This window comes from Carcharhinus amblyrhynchos, chromosome 13 (genome assembly GCF_965287045.1).
Source record: "Carcharhinus amblyrhynchos chromosome 13, sCarAmb.v2.hapA, whole genome shotgun sequence".
NCBI classification, from domain to species: Eukaryota; Metazoa; Chordata; class Chondrichthyes; order Carcharhiniformes; family Carcharhinidae; genus Carcharhinus; species Carcharhinus amblyrhynchos.
In genome coordinates, this window is record NC_137336.1 from 57,489,730 (window position 1) to 57,507,793 (window position 18,064).

The following is an 18,064-nucleotide window of genomic DNA, read 5'->3' on the forward strand; positions in this document are numbered from 1 at the left end:
AGCGACTATTTAAAATTACACTAACTTGCTATCTATTTTTGCATTATGTGTAAGAAATTAGAGGTACTTGAGATAACAGGCGAACACCCTTGAGCCAAGCAATATATAGACTAATACAGGATAGGAGGTCGATTACCTATTTTGCATGGGATGACTTTTTGAAAAAGCTATTCAATTAGTACTTTTCTTTCTTGTAGCATTGCAGATTTTCTTATTTTATAAGTGTGTAAGAAACAGAATATAGAGGGCCTTAAAAAAAATGGCTCCTGAAATAATGGATTCATTTTTCTGAAATTCCCCAGATTTGGGAAGATCCCATTAAATTGGAAGATAGCAAATGTTTTTATTCGTTATTCAAAAAGGGAGGCAAAGTGGATAACTACAGGCCTGTTAGCTTCACATCTGTTATAGGGAAAATATTAGAAGCAGTTACTAAAGAAGTTTTAGCAAAGTACTTCTAGTACTTAGGCAGGATCAGCATGGTTGTGTGAAAGATATATCATGTTTAACCAACTTATTGGAGTTCTTTGAGGAAGTAACATACAATGGATAAAGGGAGCCAGTGGAAGTACTATCTTAGATTTCCAGAGGTATTTGATTAAGTGCCACATAAGGTTTATTGCAGAAAATGAAAGCTCACGGTATAAAGGGATAACATAGTGACATGGATAGAAGACTGGCGGTCTAACAGGAGTCAGAGAGTACGCATAAAAGAGTCTTTTTCAGGTTAGCAAGATATAACAAAGAACAACCCAGCACAGGAAACAGGCCCTTCGGCCCAACGAGCCCGCACCGCCGCATCACCCTATACCTATTCTACCCTGCGTGTCTACGAATGGAACCCCTAACTTAGCCAGATTCAGGGGAGAATAGTGTCAATTTGGTAAACCAATCAGCCTAAGAGCACATCTTTGGGGTGTGGGAGGAAACCGGAGCGCCCAGAGGAAACCCACACAACCACAGGGAGAATGCGCAAACTCCCACAGACACAGGCCCAAATCCATGTATCTGCACAGCTAGCAGTGCTAGTCACCGAGCTGTTGCAGCGCCCGTCTACCGGTCCAGGATCAAGCACACACACCGACACGAAGTACTAGGCCACTCCCAGAACCTCCAAGAGCAGCCCACGCACGACCCACCGTGTGCATGCCTCTCGTTTGACAACGAGGTGGACCTCCACCTGCGGAATAAAAAGACAAAAACGTTAACTTACAAGTCTGCACTTCTGGTGTCTCCCGAGGCTCTGACCTTATTTAATAGCCCCTACTATAACCCTCCATCCTCATTTCGCTCACGTGTCTGTCTAATTGAACCTTAAACGAGTCCAACGTTCCTGCCTCCACCACCCTACTCGGTAGCGCGTTCCATATCCCGACGACCCTCTGCGTAAAGAACCTTCCTCTCACATCCAAATTATACCTCTCCCCCCTCACCCTTAAATCATGACTTCTTGTATTTGTACCCAGTCTAGGGAGCAGTCTCTCACTATTGACCCTGTCTATTCCCTTCAGTATCTTATATACTTCTATCATGTCCCCCCTCAATCTCCGTCTTTCCAAGGAGAAAAGTCCCAGTTTCTCCAACCTTTCCTCGTAACCCAGTCCCTCCATGCCAGGCAACATCCTGGTAAACCTCCTCTGCACCCTCTCCAGAGACTCCACGTCCTTCCGGTAGTAAGGTGACCAGAACTGGACGCAGTACTCCAAATGCGGTCTAACCAACGTTCTGTACAACTGAAGCATTAGACGGCAGCTTTTATATTCTATACCCCTTCCTATAAAGGCTAGCATTCCATAAGCCTTCCTAACAACCTTCTCCACTTGTGTCGCTACCTTCATAGACTTGAAACGAATGATGTGCCATAGGAATCAGTACTGGAACCTCAATTGTTTACAATTTGGATGAAGGGATAGATGGGATGGTTGCCAAATTTCCTTATGCCATAAAGATATATAGCAAAGTAAGTTATGACGAAGGCATTAGGAGGCTATACAAAGAAACATACATTAAGTGACTGAGCAAAGGCCTGGCAAATGGAGTATGTGGAAAAATGTGAAATTGTCCAATTTGACAGAAAGAATAACATAGCATATTATCTAAATGGTGAAAGATTGCAAAACTCTAAGATGCAAAGGGATATAGGTGCCTTAGTACATGAATTGCAAAAGGCTAGAATGCAGATATAGCAAGAAATTAGGAAAGCTAATAGAATGTTATTTATTGCGAGGGGCATTGAGTACACAAGTAGGGAGGTTGTGCTTCATTAATACAGAACACAATTCAGATCAAATTTGGAGCATAGTATTCGTCGTCTTATATAAGGAAGGATATAAATGTGATGAAATAGGCAGGTTGTTTTCTGAGGAAAGGTTAGACAGGCTAAGCTTGTATTTGCTGTAGTTTAGAAGAGTAAGAGGTGACTTGATTGAAACATAAGAGCTTGAGGGGTCCTGACAGCATGGATTTGGAGAGTACGTTTCTTCTTATTGGAGAATCTAGAACTAGACATTTTTTTTTAAATCTAAGGAGGCCCCACTTCAAATGGAGCTGAAGCATTTTTTTTCTGAGGGTCAAAAGCCTTTGGAATTCTTTTCCTGAAAAGGCATTGGAAGCAGAGTCTTTGAATAGTTTTAAGGCAACGATGGATAGATTCTTGGTAAGCAAGGAGGTGATTGGTGGTAGATGGGATGCTGGTTTGAGGTTACTAATAGAGATAAGGCAGGAAAGTGGACTTTAGTGACTGTTAGATCACCCATGATCTTATTAAATGGCAGAGCAGGCTTGAAGGGATGAATGGCCTACTCCTGTTTTTATTTCTTATGGTTTTTTTTCCTAAACATCAGCTATTGTCTTACTAACTTACAGAGCAAGCTCAAGGGGCCAAATGGAGTATTACTGCTCCATGTTCGAGGGTTCACATATGGCCCTTTGATCCTATCCTGGAACTCCCTCCCTAACAGCATTATGGGTATACCAAAGCAACATGGAGTACAGTGGTTCAAACAGGCAGCTCACCATGCCTCTTTAATTTAGAGATGGATTATATGAACATCACTGATCTTCTGTCCGTTTCTCATGTCCCCTAATTGATCAGAAATTTATCTATTCTAGCCTCAAATCATTGGGTATCCATAACCCTCTGAAGTAGAGGATTCCAAAGATTCGTAAACCTCTGAGTGGAGAAATGTCTCCTCATCCTCAGTCTTAAAAAAAAATCAATCTGTTCACCTGACGATATGCTCTCTTTTTCTAGATTCCCCAGCCAGGGTCTACAACCTCTGTATCTACTTTGTCAGGTCTCTTACAAATGTAGTGTGCTTCAATGTTATTTCTTTTTCTTCTAAGCATCAGCTTTACTCAGCCTCTCATCTTAAGACAACTATCTCATCCCAGGAACCAAGCTGGTGAACTCTAGCTGTATCATCCCCATGCCATAGAGAGCATTTTATTCACAAGTTATATTATTGATTTTGATTTGGCGGGAAGTAACTGAATACCAGAATATGGAGATGAAACTGGGACGTATAACTAACACTGAGAAAATGCAACATCTTTTTAGTTATTTGTTCACAGCTTGTGTCACTGGCTTGGCCTTTGAGAAGGTATAATGGTACTATAAATGGTATATGCTGCTGACATTGTGTGTCATGGTGGAAGGAGTGAATGTTTAAGGCAGTAATGTGGTGCCAGTCATGTGAGCTGCTTGGTCCTGGATGGTATTTAGCTTATTGAATATTGTTGGAGCTGCACTCATCTGAACAGGTGGGGAGGATTCCACTGTGCCTTGTAGATCATAGACAGGTTTTGGGAGTCAGGTGGTGAGTTACAGAATTCCTAGTTTCTGCATTGCTCTTGTACCTATGGTATTTATATGGCTAGTCATTTTCAGATTCTGGTCAATAGTAATCCCAGAACATTGATAATGGGGAACTTAGCTACGGTTATGCCATTCAAAATCAGGGGAACATGGTTAGATAAATGTAAGAAAAACTTTCTAACAGAGCAATTAAGTGGCAAATGAACTTTACCATAGGTAGAAGTAAGGTGATTGGCTTTGGTAGGAAAAATAGAAATATCACCTGCACCTTCTGTTGTGACATATCTTTTGTCTTGTGTTTCCAGATGCTAAGTTAGCAGACTATTGAGATTGTAACATTTAAGATACAGGATGTTCCACTGCTTGTTACATTTGTAACAAGGGCAGAACCCTCTTGGGAATGTTTTGCTAGTTCAGCAGATTAGTTCAAGTTCAGTGAGCCATCAGTTTAGTCAGCCAACAAAGTGCCCCAGGGCGAAGCGACAAGCACCAGAGAGCAACAGGACCCAAATAAGTTAAAAGAAAGGATTGGAGAAACTGGTTCCAATTTAGAGAGAGGACTGCGGAGAGCAGAGTTGAAGTGAAGGAGTCCAGTAGATCTATGAAATCAGCCAAAGCTTGGTGACGCTGTGCTATGGACCATTGGGGCAAAGTACCCCTTTGGAGCAATGGTATTCTGCTTGGCGCAGCTGAAGAGTTTAAATTATACTTGTAAGCTATTGCAGTCGCAAATGTAGGGAAATTGGATTTCGGAAGGTGAGACTGGAACCCTGCAACATTGGCTATTATTGAATCCACCTAGGTTGGAGTGCCTTTTGGAGTAGATACTGTTATAAAATGGAGGTTGATTTCCTCCCCCCCCCCAAGAACTTACAGCAAAAACCCCAAAGAGGATTAATTACCTCACCTCACAATCTATAAAAAGTATGTGAAGAGATGTGACCTGCTTCAGCAACTTCTTGTGGTTAAATGTAGAATGAATCCCTGACACTCTAAAATCAACACTCTAACGGTGAATAAATTTACTAAACTGTTAATGAACCAAATAAAACAAGATTCTAATGGTAATGCTGTTCCAATAAATGCAATTCCCACTCATTAACAAAAAAAATTAGTTGCTCTCTAAATTGTACCAAAGAAGCAAATCCGTGCGTTCCCCAACCAGAAACCATGGACGAACAGGGATATCCGCTGTTTGCTGAAGTCCAAATCTGAGACGTTCAAGTCAGGCGACACTGACCTAAACAAGAAAGCCAGATATGATCTAAGGAGATCCATCAAAGATGCCAAAAGACAATACCGGACCAAGCTAGAGTCCCAGGCTAGCCACACCAACCCCTGCTGGCTATGGCAAAGTCTGCAAGGCATAACAGGCTACAAGATGAAGGCATGTAAAATTGCCGGCTCCAACGCACCTCTCCCTGATGAGCTCAGTCCATTCTATGCGTGTTTTGAGCAAGAGGACAGGGAGACTATGCCCTCACTCTGGAAGCCCTGAATGAACCGGTATCTGGGGTCACCATTTGCAGATGTCAGAGCAGCCTTCTCGAAGCTTAACCCACATTGAAGGTTCCGATGGGGTACGTGCACAACGACTCAGATCTTGTGCGGATCAGCTGGTGCGGGTATTCGCAGATATCTTCAACCTCTCTTTACAATAATCTGAAGTTCCTATCTGCTTCAAGAAGACGACCATCATCCCGGTACCTAAGAAAAGCCAAGTAGCGTGCCTTAATGACAATCGGCTGTGGCTCTGACATCCATCATTATGAAGTGTCTCGAAAGGCTAGCCATGACACAAATCAATTCCAGCCTCCCGGACTACCTGGATCCCCTACAGTTTGCCTACCGCCACAACAGGTCCACAGCCATCTCCCTGCCCTGCACTCAACCCTGGAACACCCAGATGACAAGGACACCTATGTCAGACTCTTATTTATTGGCTACAGCTCAGCCATCAACAGTTTTATTCCCATGAAACTCACCTCCAAACTCTGAGGCTTGGGCCTCGGCACCTTCCTCTAATGACTGGATCCTGAACTTTAGAACTCACAGATCACAATCAGTAAGGACAGGCAACAACACCTCCTCCACGATCATCTTCAATACCGCTGCTCCACAAAGCTGTGTTCTCAGCCCCCTATTACATTCCTTATACACCTATGACTGTTGGCCAAATTCCCATCCAATCTGATTTAAGTTTGCTGATGACACTACCATAGTGGGTCGGATTTCAAACAATGATGAGACAGAGTACAGGAATGAGATAGAGAATCTGGTGAACTGGTGCGGCAACAATAATCTCTCCCACAATGTCAACAAAAGGAGATTGTCATCAACTTCAGGAAGCGTAAAGGAGAAAAACGGTGACTGAGGGGTGATCTAATAGAGGTATATAAGATTATGAAGGGTATAGATAGACTAAACAGAGGTAAGCTATTTCCTATGTTAGAGACTCAGTACGAGGGGCCACGGGCTTAGGGTGAGGGGGGAGAGGTATAACACAGATATTAGAGGGAGGTTTTTCACACAGAGGGTAGTGGGAGTATGGAATGCTCTGCCAAGTAAGGTGGTGGAAGCAGGCACGCTGGAGTTGTTTAGGAGTAACTTAGGCACATGAGTGGGTTGGAGATGGGAGGATATAGGAGATTATTTTAATTAAGGTTCATTAGCATTGGGATGTCCCTGGTAATGTAAAAGGATGTGGTATGATACTAATGTTTTTCTCTTTTAATTCACAGGTTTTAAGTCGGTCCACCTTGATGTCCAATGAGGTACATACACGCGATGGGTCATACTGGGGCTGCTCTTGGATGTTCGAGAGTAGCCTGGTGCTTCAAGTCGTTAGTGTGTGCTTAAACTGGACCAGATGCTGGGCAACACGACAGCTCAGTGACTATCACTGTTTGCTGTGCAGACACATGGATTTGGGCCAGTGTCTGTGGGAGTTTGCACATTCTCCCCGTGCTTGCATGGGTTTTCTCCGGGTGCTCCGGTTTCCTCCCACACCCCAAAGATGTGCTATTTAGGCTGATTGGAGGTAATAAATTGTCCATAAATTAGTTTCCCTCAATGTGGAATGCCATAAACAATAGTTAAGGGTCATGGGTGGAGGGGGGACTGGTAATGTTAAAATGGCGGTGTGGGCTCGTTGGGCCGAAGGGCCCGTTTCCCGGGCTGTTTTTGTTCTTTGTGTGCCCCTGTCTACATCAACGGGGACGAAGTAGAAAGGGTCGAAACCCTCACGTTTTTAGGTGTCCAGATCGCCAACAACCTGTTCTGGTCCCCCCCTCCCCCATGCCAACAGTATAGCTAGGAAAGCCCACTGACGCCTCTACTTTCCTCAGAAGACTAAGGAAATTTGGCATCTCAGCTATGACTCTCACCAACTTTTACAAATGAATCAAAGAATTCTTTCTGGTTGTATCACAGCTTGGTCTGGCTCCTGCTCTGCCCAAGACTGCAAGGAACTACAAAAGATTGTGACTGTAGCCCAATCCATCACACAAACCAACCTCCCATCCATTGACTCTGTCTACACTTCCCACTGCCTTGGCAAAACAGCCAGCATAATTAAGGACCTCACACACCCCGGTCATTCTCTCTTCCATCGGGAGAAAGATACAAAATCCGAGGTCATGTACCGACCGACTCAAGAACAGCTTCTTCCCTGCTGCTGTCAGACTTTTGAATGGACTTACCTTGCATTAAGTTGATCTTTCTTTACGCCCTAACTATGACTGTAACACTACATTCTGCACTCTCCTATTTCCTTCTCTCTGAATGGTATGCTGTCTGTATAGTGCACAAGGAACAATACTTTTCACTGTATGTTAATACATGTGACAATAATAAATCAAATCAAAACATTTGCAACCAGGTTTTGTCTCTTCCAGAATATTCTGGGAGCTCTCTGTTGATTCTTCTTTTTCTCTTTGTACCTTTGCTATCTAGGTGGGGCTTTGAGTTCAGAGCTGTGAGCTGTGGCAGTTGCTCTCTCTTTTTGTCTTAGTGTCCCCCTCTTTTATACCTGTGATGATAGATCAATATTTTCCACAATAGGATTGGTCTCAGGTTGTCAAAGACATCAGATGTAAATTTAATAGGTTCTTGGTATCTAAGTGCTTAATTCAAATTGCTTGGCTGAATTCATTGGTTGTGGAATTGTTTAGTTCTGTACATCACGTGCTGCTTATGCTGTTTGGCATGTAAGTAGTCCTGTATTATAGCTTCACCAGGTTGATACCTCATTTTTAAGTATGCCTGGTTTTTCTCCTGGCATGCCCTCTGGCATACTTCAGTGATCTTTGGGTAAACGTTCTCCGAGGCCCCCTTCACAATACACGACAACGCAGAGTTGCTGAGCAGAGACTGATAGCCAAATTCTGCACACATGAGGACATGAGAATCGGGATCTTGGGTTCATGTCACACTATCTGTAACCCACGACTTGCCTGGACTTGCAAAATCTCACTAACTGTCCTGTCTGGAGACAATACACATCTCTTTAACCCGTGCTTAATGCTCTCTCCACTCACATTGTCTGTACCTTTAAGACTTGATTAGCTGTAAAGACTCACATTCTAATCAGTATTCTGTAAATTGAGTTTGTGTCTTTATATGCCCTGTTTGTGAACAGATCTCCCACTCACCTGACAAAGGAGCAGCGTTTCAAAGGCTAGTGGCGTTTGCTACCAAATAAATGTGTTGGACTTTAACCTGGTGTTATACGACTTCTTACTGTGTTTACCCCAGTTCAACACCAGCATCATACTTCATTGAGTCAGGGCTGATCCTCTGGCTTGGTGGTAATGGTAGATATGGGATATGTCGGGCCATGATATTGTGGTTTAGCACACGTATTCCCCTATAGCGAGTGGCAGCGGCATCTTTCAGGTCCTCTCACATGCTCATCGCCTGGTCTGGAACATGGCTGAGGGATTCTGGCGGGAAACACTGCCTGTTGCGCATGCGCCTGCGGAGGAGGGAGAAACGGGCACCTCGTAGTGCGGCGTGGGATGGCTAGCCGCGCGGTGGTGGTTGGGATTCCTGGCCGCTGCGGCAGGTTGGATTGTGCACGGGGGGGGGAGGGGCGGAGTGAGTCCTGGCAGGGCGGGCGGCAGGCCGGCGCGCGGTGCATTGTGGGACTTCATCTGGCCTGCTTCCACTTGCTCGAGCGGCTGCTGGAGGTAAGAAAGCGGAGTGAGAGGGATATGGGTGACGGGGTGAAGAGAGAGAGAGAGAGAGAAAAGAGATTAGAAAACCTTTTCTAGCGAATATGCCAGGTGGAAAGTTTCTGACAGGCGGCTGAGAAGCGGGTGTGTATGTGTGTGTGTGTGTGCGCGGAGAGAGTTCATTGAGGCTCCTGTCGATTAATAGGGAGGCCGATCGACTTTGAGCGGCAGTTTGTCAGCCGCCGCCATTTTGTGTCAGTGGGAAAGGCTGCAGAAGACACGCAGAGAAAATACTGAATTAGAGGGAGCAGCAATAGGCCTGCTGTGGGAGAAGAAATAACACTTACATAGGCAATAACAACCTTCGGGGGAAAAAAAAGTCGAGGAAAAAGCTTTAGGGGTCAATTAATAATTCTCTTGCGAACCAGAAAAAAACTCTTAAGATCTTTAAATATTTTCCCAGAACAAAAAAAAACCCTCGGGGGGGGTGGTCCACAAACTTATCTCTCAAGAAATAGATGTCAGCTAACAAGAAATACATGTCCAGGATCGGTAAATTAATCTTTAAGGAGTAAAAAAAACAGCGTGCTGTAAATTTAATCACATGGAGCAACGCACACGTTTAATATAGCCACAAATAAACCTCACGGAGCTGTAAATAAACCGCAGGAAATCAAACGTAGGTCATAAGGAGCAAAAGTAAATCTAAAGGGGGTCAACAAAAATCTCCAGCTGGTAAATGACACGTATCTCGGGAGATGAGGGGATTAGCGTCCCCCCACCTCCCCCGGCCAGGGACAAAAGACTTATCACCAGGACCAAAAATTAAATTGTGGGGAGCAACAAATAGGAGCACAGGAAAATAAAGTTTATTAGCTTGCTTCCTGTAGATTTTGTTGCCCCTTCTAATCAGAGGCGAATTTTGGAAAAAAATGGGTTGCCATTCTCTTTCTCTGAACGTGATTAAGTAAATTCCAGGTGACATTGGGAAATATATTTACCACTGCCCACTGTTTTTATGTTCGTCTTAGTCTTTAGATTTGGTATTTAGCAGTGTTCCCTCAATGCCGCACTGAAGGTCTTCCAATCGTCATCCAGCGAGCCTCCTCACTTTTCCAGGGTTTCTGCATCAAACCAAACAAAATGTTACAGATGCTGTAAATCTAAAGTAAAAACAGAAAATACTGAGCAAAACAGACAGCATCTGTGGCTAGATAGTTAACACTTCAGGTGCATTACCTTTCCATTAGCCTGAAATGTTAACTTTTTTCTCCACAGTTGCTGCCTGACCTGTATACCTCCAGCTTTTTTAACCCCTTGATCTACCACATATGGGGAAACCAAAACTGGATGCAGCTGAATGCTAACCAAGACCTTTGCAAGGACAAAATGACATTGAAAGAAGATGGGGTAGCTTTTGTGAATGATATCAAGACAGCAGTGAGAAATGATCTTGGTTTGGAAGGTTGAAAGGAATCTATTTGTATAAAAATAAGATAGCAACGATTAGTTTGGGTGGAAATAAGAGATAGCAAGGGAACTATGTCACTTCTGGGAGTAGTCTATGGGGTTCCTAATGCTAAATGCACTCGTAGAACACGTTGAAGCAAAAAAAAATGAAGGCCTATAAGAAAGGTGCTACATTAATTGAGGATGAGTTTAATCTTTGTATAGATTGGGCAATAAAAAAGTGAAGGTAACCTTGAGGATGAGTTCAGTGTAGTCAGGACAGTTTCTTTGGAACTAACCAGTAAATAGGTTATTTTAGATCTGGTAATGAGGCAGGATAATCATGATCTCACAGTAAGTGGTTCTCTAGAGAAGAGTGATCATGACGTGATAGAATTTTACATTGCGTTTGAAAGTGAGCAAAGTGGTCATGAAACTAGTGTAATAAATGTACAGGGTTGGGCAAGAAATGCTGGCCTAGCCAACAAAACCTAAATGAATTTTTAAAAAATGAACATACAAATTAAGAGCAGGAGTAAAGACAACCACAAAGGTTTGAAGATACTTGGCTAAAGTGAACTGGGAAAATAGATTAAAACATAAGGCAGTAGATAATCTGTGGCAGAATCTTTAGGAGACATTTCATAATTCATACATTCCATTTAGAAAGGAAAACTCTGCGAGAAGGATGAACTACCTGTAGATAACTAAGGAAGTTGATGATGTTATCAAAGGAAAAGCATGTGTGAAGATTAGGGGGAAGCTCAAAAAGTTTCGGAAACCGGCTAGGGATGACTAAATAACGGGGGGGAAAAAAACAATTGAGGGGATACTAGTCAGAAATATAAAAACAAGCAATAAGAGTCTTGACTTTTAACAAGTATGTATAAAGGAAGAATGTAGCTCAAAGTAAACATTGGTCTCTTAGAGCATGAGATTAGGGAATTGAAAAACAAAAAAAAGGCAGATACCTTAAACAAGCATTTTGTATCTGTCTTCACAGTCAAAAATATTTCAAGTATTCCAATAACAAACTTGGCAAAAGTGAGGGAGGAATTTGATCATCATTATTATTATTACTAGAGAAAACATATACACGGTGAACTATTGGGACTAAAGACCAGAAGGCCCTTTGACATAATTACCTACTTCCTTGATATTTAAATGAAGTGGCTGCAACAATAGTGTGGGTGAATTGTTAGAAATCTTTCAAAGTTCTCTAGGTTCTGGAGAGATACTAGTCAATTGGAAAATTGCAGATGTAACACCACTATTCAAGAAAGGAAGGAAACTATAGGTCAGTTGCCTAATAACTGAGGTTGGGAAAATGCTAGAATCTATTATTAAGGAAGTAGTGGTAACAAGACAGTTTAGAAAAAAACAAGACAGTGAAGCAGGGTTAAGTTGGTTTTACGAAAAAATCATGTTTCACAAATTTGAGGAAATAACGAGTAGGCAGACAAGGGCACCGGGGGGGGGGAGTAAAATTGGTAGATGGAGTATATTTGGATTTCCAGTATAAAAAATTGTTGCACAAGAGCTCATGGTGTTGAGGGTAATATATTGGCATAGATAGCGGATTACTAACTAACAGCAAACAATCAGAATAAAAATAATTCTCAGATTGACAAACTGCAATTAGTGGGGTGCTAGTGGGATTATTACTGGGTTTTCAACAATTTATGACCTATATTAGTGACCTTGATGAAGGAATCAGGTGTATGCAATCAAATTTACTGCCAATACAAAAATAGGTGAGAAAGATAGTTATGAAGAGGACGCGAAGCACTTGCAAAGGGTATAGATAGGTTGAGCATATACTAGGATTGGAGAAAGTTCAGAGTTCACTGAGCTCATTCCTGGGGTGAAAGCGTTGTCTTAAAAGGAAAAGTTGAGTGGATTTTAGCTATATTCATTGTGTTTAGAAGAATGGGGAGGGTAATTTTATTGGCATTTAGGAGTCTGAGGGAGCTTGACCAAAGCAAAGGAGGAAGTATTTGGAGAAGGTATAAATCTGAATGATTTAATGAGGTTAAAGAAAGTGAGAAGTTTAGGGAGGGAATTTCACTGTGGGGTCTCTAGGAGCGTGAAGATATGATTTCCAATGATCCAAAAGGATGGCTGGTGGTGTTGAGGATGGAGGAATGTCAGTGTCAGATAAATTTAGAGTTCAGTGGATTTGTCACATTCAAGAAAATTTCAGAAGTGGGAAGGAGTGAGGCCATTGATAGATTTTAAAAAAAGATGAGTAATCATGTAGGAACATGGACATAATGAATCTGCAGCTGAGTGGGTGTGTTGCAGTCAGCTTGCTGAAGAGTTGATTAGTGATGAATCTGAGCAAATTAGGAATTTTTAAGGTTCATTAAAGTTATTTGAACCTTCATTTAGGTTCTTGATAAGACAAGTTGGCAGATGGTAGTTTTGGTGTAACAAATTAAAAAGATTTATTAAATAATTAACAACCAGATGATCATTTACATATCACACGCCTTTACATTCCAGAGCAGTTTGGACACAGGCTTTATGTTTAATTATTAGTGTCATGTGTAGGCTTAAATTAACACCGCAATTAAGTTACTGTGTAAATCCCCAAGTCGCCACACTTGGCGCCTGTCTGGGCACACTGAGGGAGAATTTAGCATGGCAAATGCACCTAACCTACACCACCTTCGGACTGTGGTAGGAACCACAGAACCAGAACACCTGGAGGACACCCACACAGACATGAGGAAAAGGTGCTAGTTGATGCTGGTTCTAATTTGGCCTGACTTTATTTCTTCTCTCTTCTATCTCCAAATGTCTGCTGGATCCTTCAGAAGCTCTTTTAATCCCCCTGTTGTTCTGGTAGCCTAAGGTTTTTTCCTATTGTATTTGGAAAAAGCAATTGACTTGCTCTATTCATAACACAATCGATATGATCAATTTACCATTGACAGTTGCATCAGTAGTCCATGGATACACAATCAATAGCTGCACCCTGAACTGCCATTAATGAACTCTAAGGTGTGCACCTGATTTGGAGTCTAAATTGTTTTTTGGTAACATTAAAATCAGAGTATAGCAATTTTATTAAAATGTGAACAGCCTAGTCATTTTGAATTACCCTTTTCCTGTATCTTATCGTTAAACTATATTCCACAGACTGAAGTACTTTAAATTGTTCTAATTCGCATTTAGTCAACTTCTCACCCTTTGTCTCTATAAATGTCTGGTTTCGTACAACATGTTATCTTTAATTGATAAGTGACATCCTTTATTTATACCTAACCTAAACAGTGCAAATGGTAACTCCCATTAGAAGACAGCTCAGCAGTTAACTCTTTACTCACAGAAAGCCCATGCAGTAATTTAAAAAGTGCAATTTCTCAAATTTATAATACAAGAAAAAACTTATAAAACATATTTACGTTCCATTGAATTAGCAATGGAATAATGAGCTGCTGAATGAGGAAATAAAGGTATCATAAACCTTTAAGGAAATTAATATTCCCAACAGGTTCATGAGCAGAACAATCGTAAGAAAATACTGATCTGGTATGGGAGATCTGCATATGAGTATGAACCTTCAAAGCTCACAATCAAGAGTGTTGTAATGCAGCTACAAACAATAATAAAAATAAGGCACATTAGGCTTAAATGGACCTGAATATGGACATATAAAATAGTGACTAATTTAAATATGAAATCAAGCTTCAACATAGGACTTTTAAATAGATATCTTCCATAGTCTGACTTTATATCTCATTGTTATTTTGAATTTTACTTGGTATTTTAATACATCATTGGTCCCAAGTCAGAATTAATAGAAGCGTTAATAGCAGGAATGGTATCAGTTGTAAAACCACCCAGCATATCCAAAACTTTCAATATGGTGATGACATATAACAATGGGAAAAAACAAAAGGAACAAGATCAACCTGGAATTTTAAGAATGATCGTAAATTTTGTCTGGTGTTTAATTAAGACAATATAAAGACAATCATTCCTCTAAGTAATCTGAAAATGGGAGGTTAGTTGTGGCCAGAAGTTACAAAAGGAGTCAAGAATGGAATTATAACTTTGCGGTATCTCCGAGACGAATTCCATTCTTATTTCTAGCAATCATGACTAATTCAAATCAAACCCAGATGGATGAAATGAAAATTTCTCTTGGTAGCAAGGTAAATTCAGTTTGTGTAATCTTAAACCAGTGTTTGGGGAGCATGGGTTACAGCACAGAACTGACCTGTGTTAGCTTTAGATCTTGATTTTCAAATTGCTCACTGTAATCTCCTTCAATCCCCACAACCTTTTGCGTTATTTATGCTGAACTTTCCAACATCCTTAGTTTTAATTGCTCCACCAATGGGAGCTATAACTTCAAATCATAAGCTCTGGAATTCCCTACTGCATACCACTACCACTCTACCTTTCTTTAAAACATTTTTGAAACTTATCTCTTTGACCATTTTCTGATCACTCTTAATACTTCCTTGTAAAGCTGGGTGTCATGTTTCATTACGGTCCTGTGAAATACTTTTTAATGTTTTACTATATTGAAGGTGCAATATAAATTTAAGCTCTTATTAATTAGATACTTTACTCCAAGAGGACACATGATGGCTAGTTTGGGGAATGGAAAAAATTGCTCTGTTTCAGTGATTAACTGAAAGGGAGGCAGGTTAGAGGAATCTTTACTTTGGCTATGCTATACCATACTTGAAAGTATTTGGTGCTGATATTAAATGCTTGAAATAAGAGTTTTGTTTTTCAACAAACAAAAAAAGGGTGTATTCTTGAGCATAGCCAAGTCAGATTCAGTGTACTAACGACTGCAACAAATCTGTCCAATATTTGACACCATTGTAAGGGTATAGTAAAGATTTGCTTGAATGTTTCCTGAGATGAGGGATTAGGGTTACATGGATAAACTGAAGAAGCTTAGAGCAGAGCAGGCTAACAGGACATTTGATAGACATATCCAAAGATCAAGAAGATTTAAAGAGAATAAATAAAGCAAAACTGTTTCCATTGTTTGGGGAAACATTTTTTGCAGTGTCAGGATTTGGAATGTATAGCAACAATGGATAAAAATCCACTTGTAGCCTACAGAATAAAATTGATGGAGAGAAAAATTGTAGGGATGTACAAAAAAAAGTGAGGCGAGTGAACTAACTGGATTACTTTGAGAGAGTCTGCAGAGAGTGGCTGATTGGCCTCCTATGCTGTACTATTCTATGGGTGCCCCAAAAGTCTTGTCCAAAGAATAGAGTTTAGGTAGGGGTAGAGGGGGCAGGGCAGCCCAGCATTATTTCTGAGGGCATGAGCTGGGGCAACTGCTTACAAGCCATCTTGCATTGACAATTAAATTATTTATTTATAGATGGTAAATTTTATTCCGAATGTGACAAATAAGGTTGTAGACTTAACTTTCTTAATCAGGTGGAATGACTTTATTATGATTACACTTGATGGACCACAATTCCAATTAAACTTGTTTAAAGCGGTTAAAATTTGATTTAATTGATAGAAATTAGATTTTTTGAAAGATGGATTGTTAACTTCATATGTTTCTATATATTAGCCTCATGGATGTGGATGAATAAGAGGACTTAAGAACATTGTGGCTTGTATTATGGCAATGACATTTGTGCACACACTTTACTTTCATGTAGGCTCTTAATTTTAGGCTTCCTTGTATGTTCCAGATGTATTTACTGTCATAAAACATTGATATTTTTGAGAAACAACTTATTTCAAAAAGTTGCAGAAAGTATTCTCCATCTCATGGTTGGGGGGACGTATCTTGATTAAGGCAAGATGTTTTTGAACAACACATATTTATTCACTTGCTAAGCTACTTCAGTAGCCCTTGTTTGTTTTGTGGTGTTTCTGTCCTTTGTGTCTCTAAATCACTTTCCAGAGATGCTGCATAACACACAGCACGCTGACCATCTCCAGTACTGCATCTAAGTAACCACCGGTTGTGATTATAGTGAAGCAGCAAGAAATGGCTAATCAATGTAAAATTCTTTTGGCCTTACCAGATGTCCATATGACTGTACGTTATTGACTAGTTTACAGTACTGGTCAGTACTGCCAAAGTTGTCTTTGTCTGACATATGGTATGTGCATTTTTAAGAAAATAGATTAAACCTGAAACCTTGCTGATCTGTACACAGGTCAGCGAAATTGCCAATTGAGGCTGGGGACTTCCAACTGCTGACTGCATTGAGAAGCATACTCATGGATAATTGTTTCCAAATAGATTATGGTACCAAAAGAATCAAAGCCTTTTTGGGATGCGTGCGCTAGATGTGGCTGGGATCTTGTTAGAGATGGGCAAAGGTGATAGCTGTCATGGGGTGAAAAATAAACATTTCTTTAACAGGTAGATTTGTTTTCATTTTGTTGATGAAAAGTGGGTTTGTATTTTTTTAAAGAAATTACTTTTACATTTTCTTCATAAAGTGACATTGGTAGTAAAGTTGTTTCTGCTGCAATTCTAATCTGCTACAGCTTTAAAAGTTCTGGTGGAAATTTAGAGCACTCTTATGTTCCTAGAAGGGCATGATATTTTTTGGAAGAGCAGATTGCTGTGGAAGCTATATGGAAGCTGTGATAAATGCAGTAGGCGTACTTCAGCTAATGAGAGATGCAGGTTTATAGACTGGAATGCATTGACGTTTATTTTGAAAAAAAGGCTTTGAAATGCACATGGTTAAAATATGCCCATGTGTTTTTAAAATCATTTTAGTTGAAGAAAGTGAATAATTAATTGAAAAGTCGATTTAAGAAAAATATTATCAGTAAACTCTGGGAATGTTTATATTGTTAATTAATTTGTTAAGACAAACATTTATTAATGACAGGAACATCTCTGCTGTTGTATGAAGCAAGACTGCAGCTGACAGGACATCATTTAGAAAATATCTTTTTTTTTCCACTCTGCTGCCACAGTTTTATATGTGTTGACTTATGTCTTCTACTGAATGTTTAATGGATCTGAAGTGGAGAGTTAACAATGATTTCTATTGAATCAATGTTCATAACCTTTAAATATTTGAAAGATCTAAATAACAAGATTGTTGCACGACATGTTAAGGAAATCAGCTGCAGTACATTGCCATGGATTGCCTTAGACAATCCTATGACTGAATGCTTTTGAACTTGCTTGTACCTGAGGAATAGTCTCCAAACTGTGTGTCCTGGTCACGAATTAACCTGCTAAATACGCAAATTGGAAAAAAGCTGCTGCTTTGAAAGGGATGTCTACTTTCACCTCAGTCACTTTCTTTTCATATGGTTGCAATGTTTGATTGTCTGCAGAAGATGAAACTAACACTTAACTTCTATGGGCTTATTTTATTAGGACCTTTGCCCCCAACGGTGCCTCGCACCCCAGTTCACAGAATTGTTTCAGCAAAGAAGGAAGTCATTCAGCCCATCATGTCTGGATCAGCTCTCTAAGTGAGTAATTCACTTAGTACCATTCCCCAGCTGCCTTCCCATAACCATGCACATTCTCCCTTTTCAGATAACTATCTAATTCCCCTTGGAATGCCTTAATTGAACATGCCTCCACCAATTAACCACTTGTCAAATTATTTTTGTTATGTTACAGAATATAATCAAATCAACT

At 40.6% G+C, this 18,064-nt stretch overlaps 1 protein-coding gene across 4 annotated transcripts in view; it reads left to right on the forward strand.

The window, feature by feature from the left end:
* The first annotated feature begins 8,931 nt into the window (after window positions 1-8,931).
* The window catches only part of LOC145351934 (matrin-3-like), a 68,546-nt gene continuing 59,413 nt past the window's right edge, over window positions 8,932-18,064 (forward strand). For 2 of the 4 annotated variants that reach the window (XM_080201729.1, XM_080201730.1), the window contains exons 1-2: window positions 8,973-9,006; window positions 17,795-17,892. The gene's annotated coding sequence lies outside the window, so the exon portion shown is untranslated. Of the gene's footprint in view, window positions 9,007-17,794; window positions 17,893-18,064 lie in introns of all 4 variants that reach the window. The other 2 variants (XM_080201732.1, XM_080201733.1) reach the window with 2 other exon arrangements.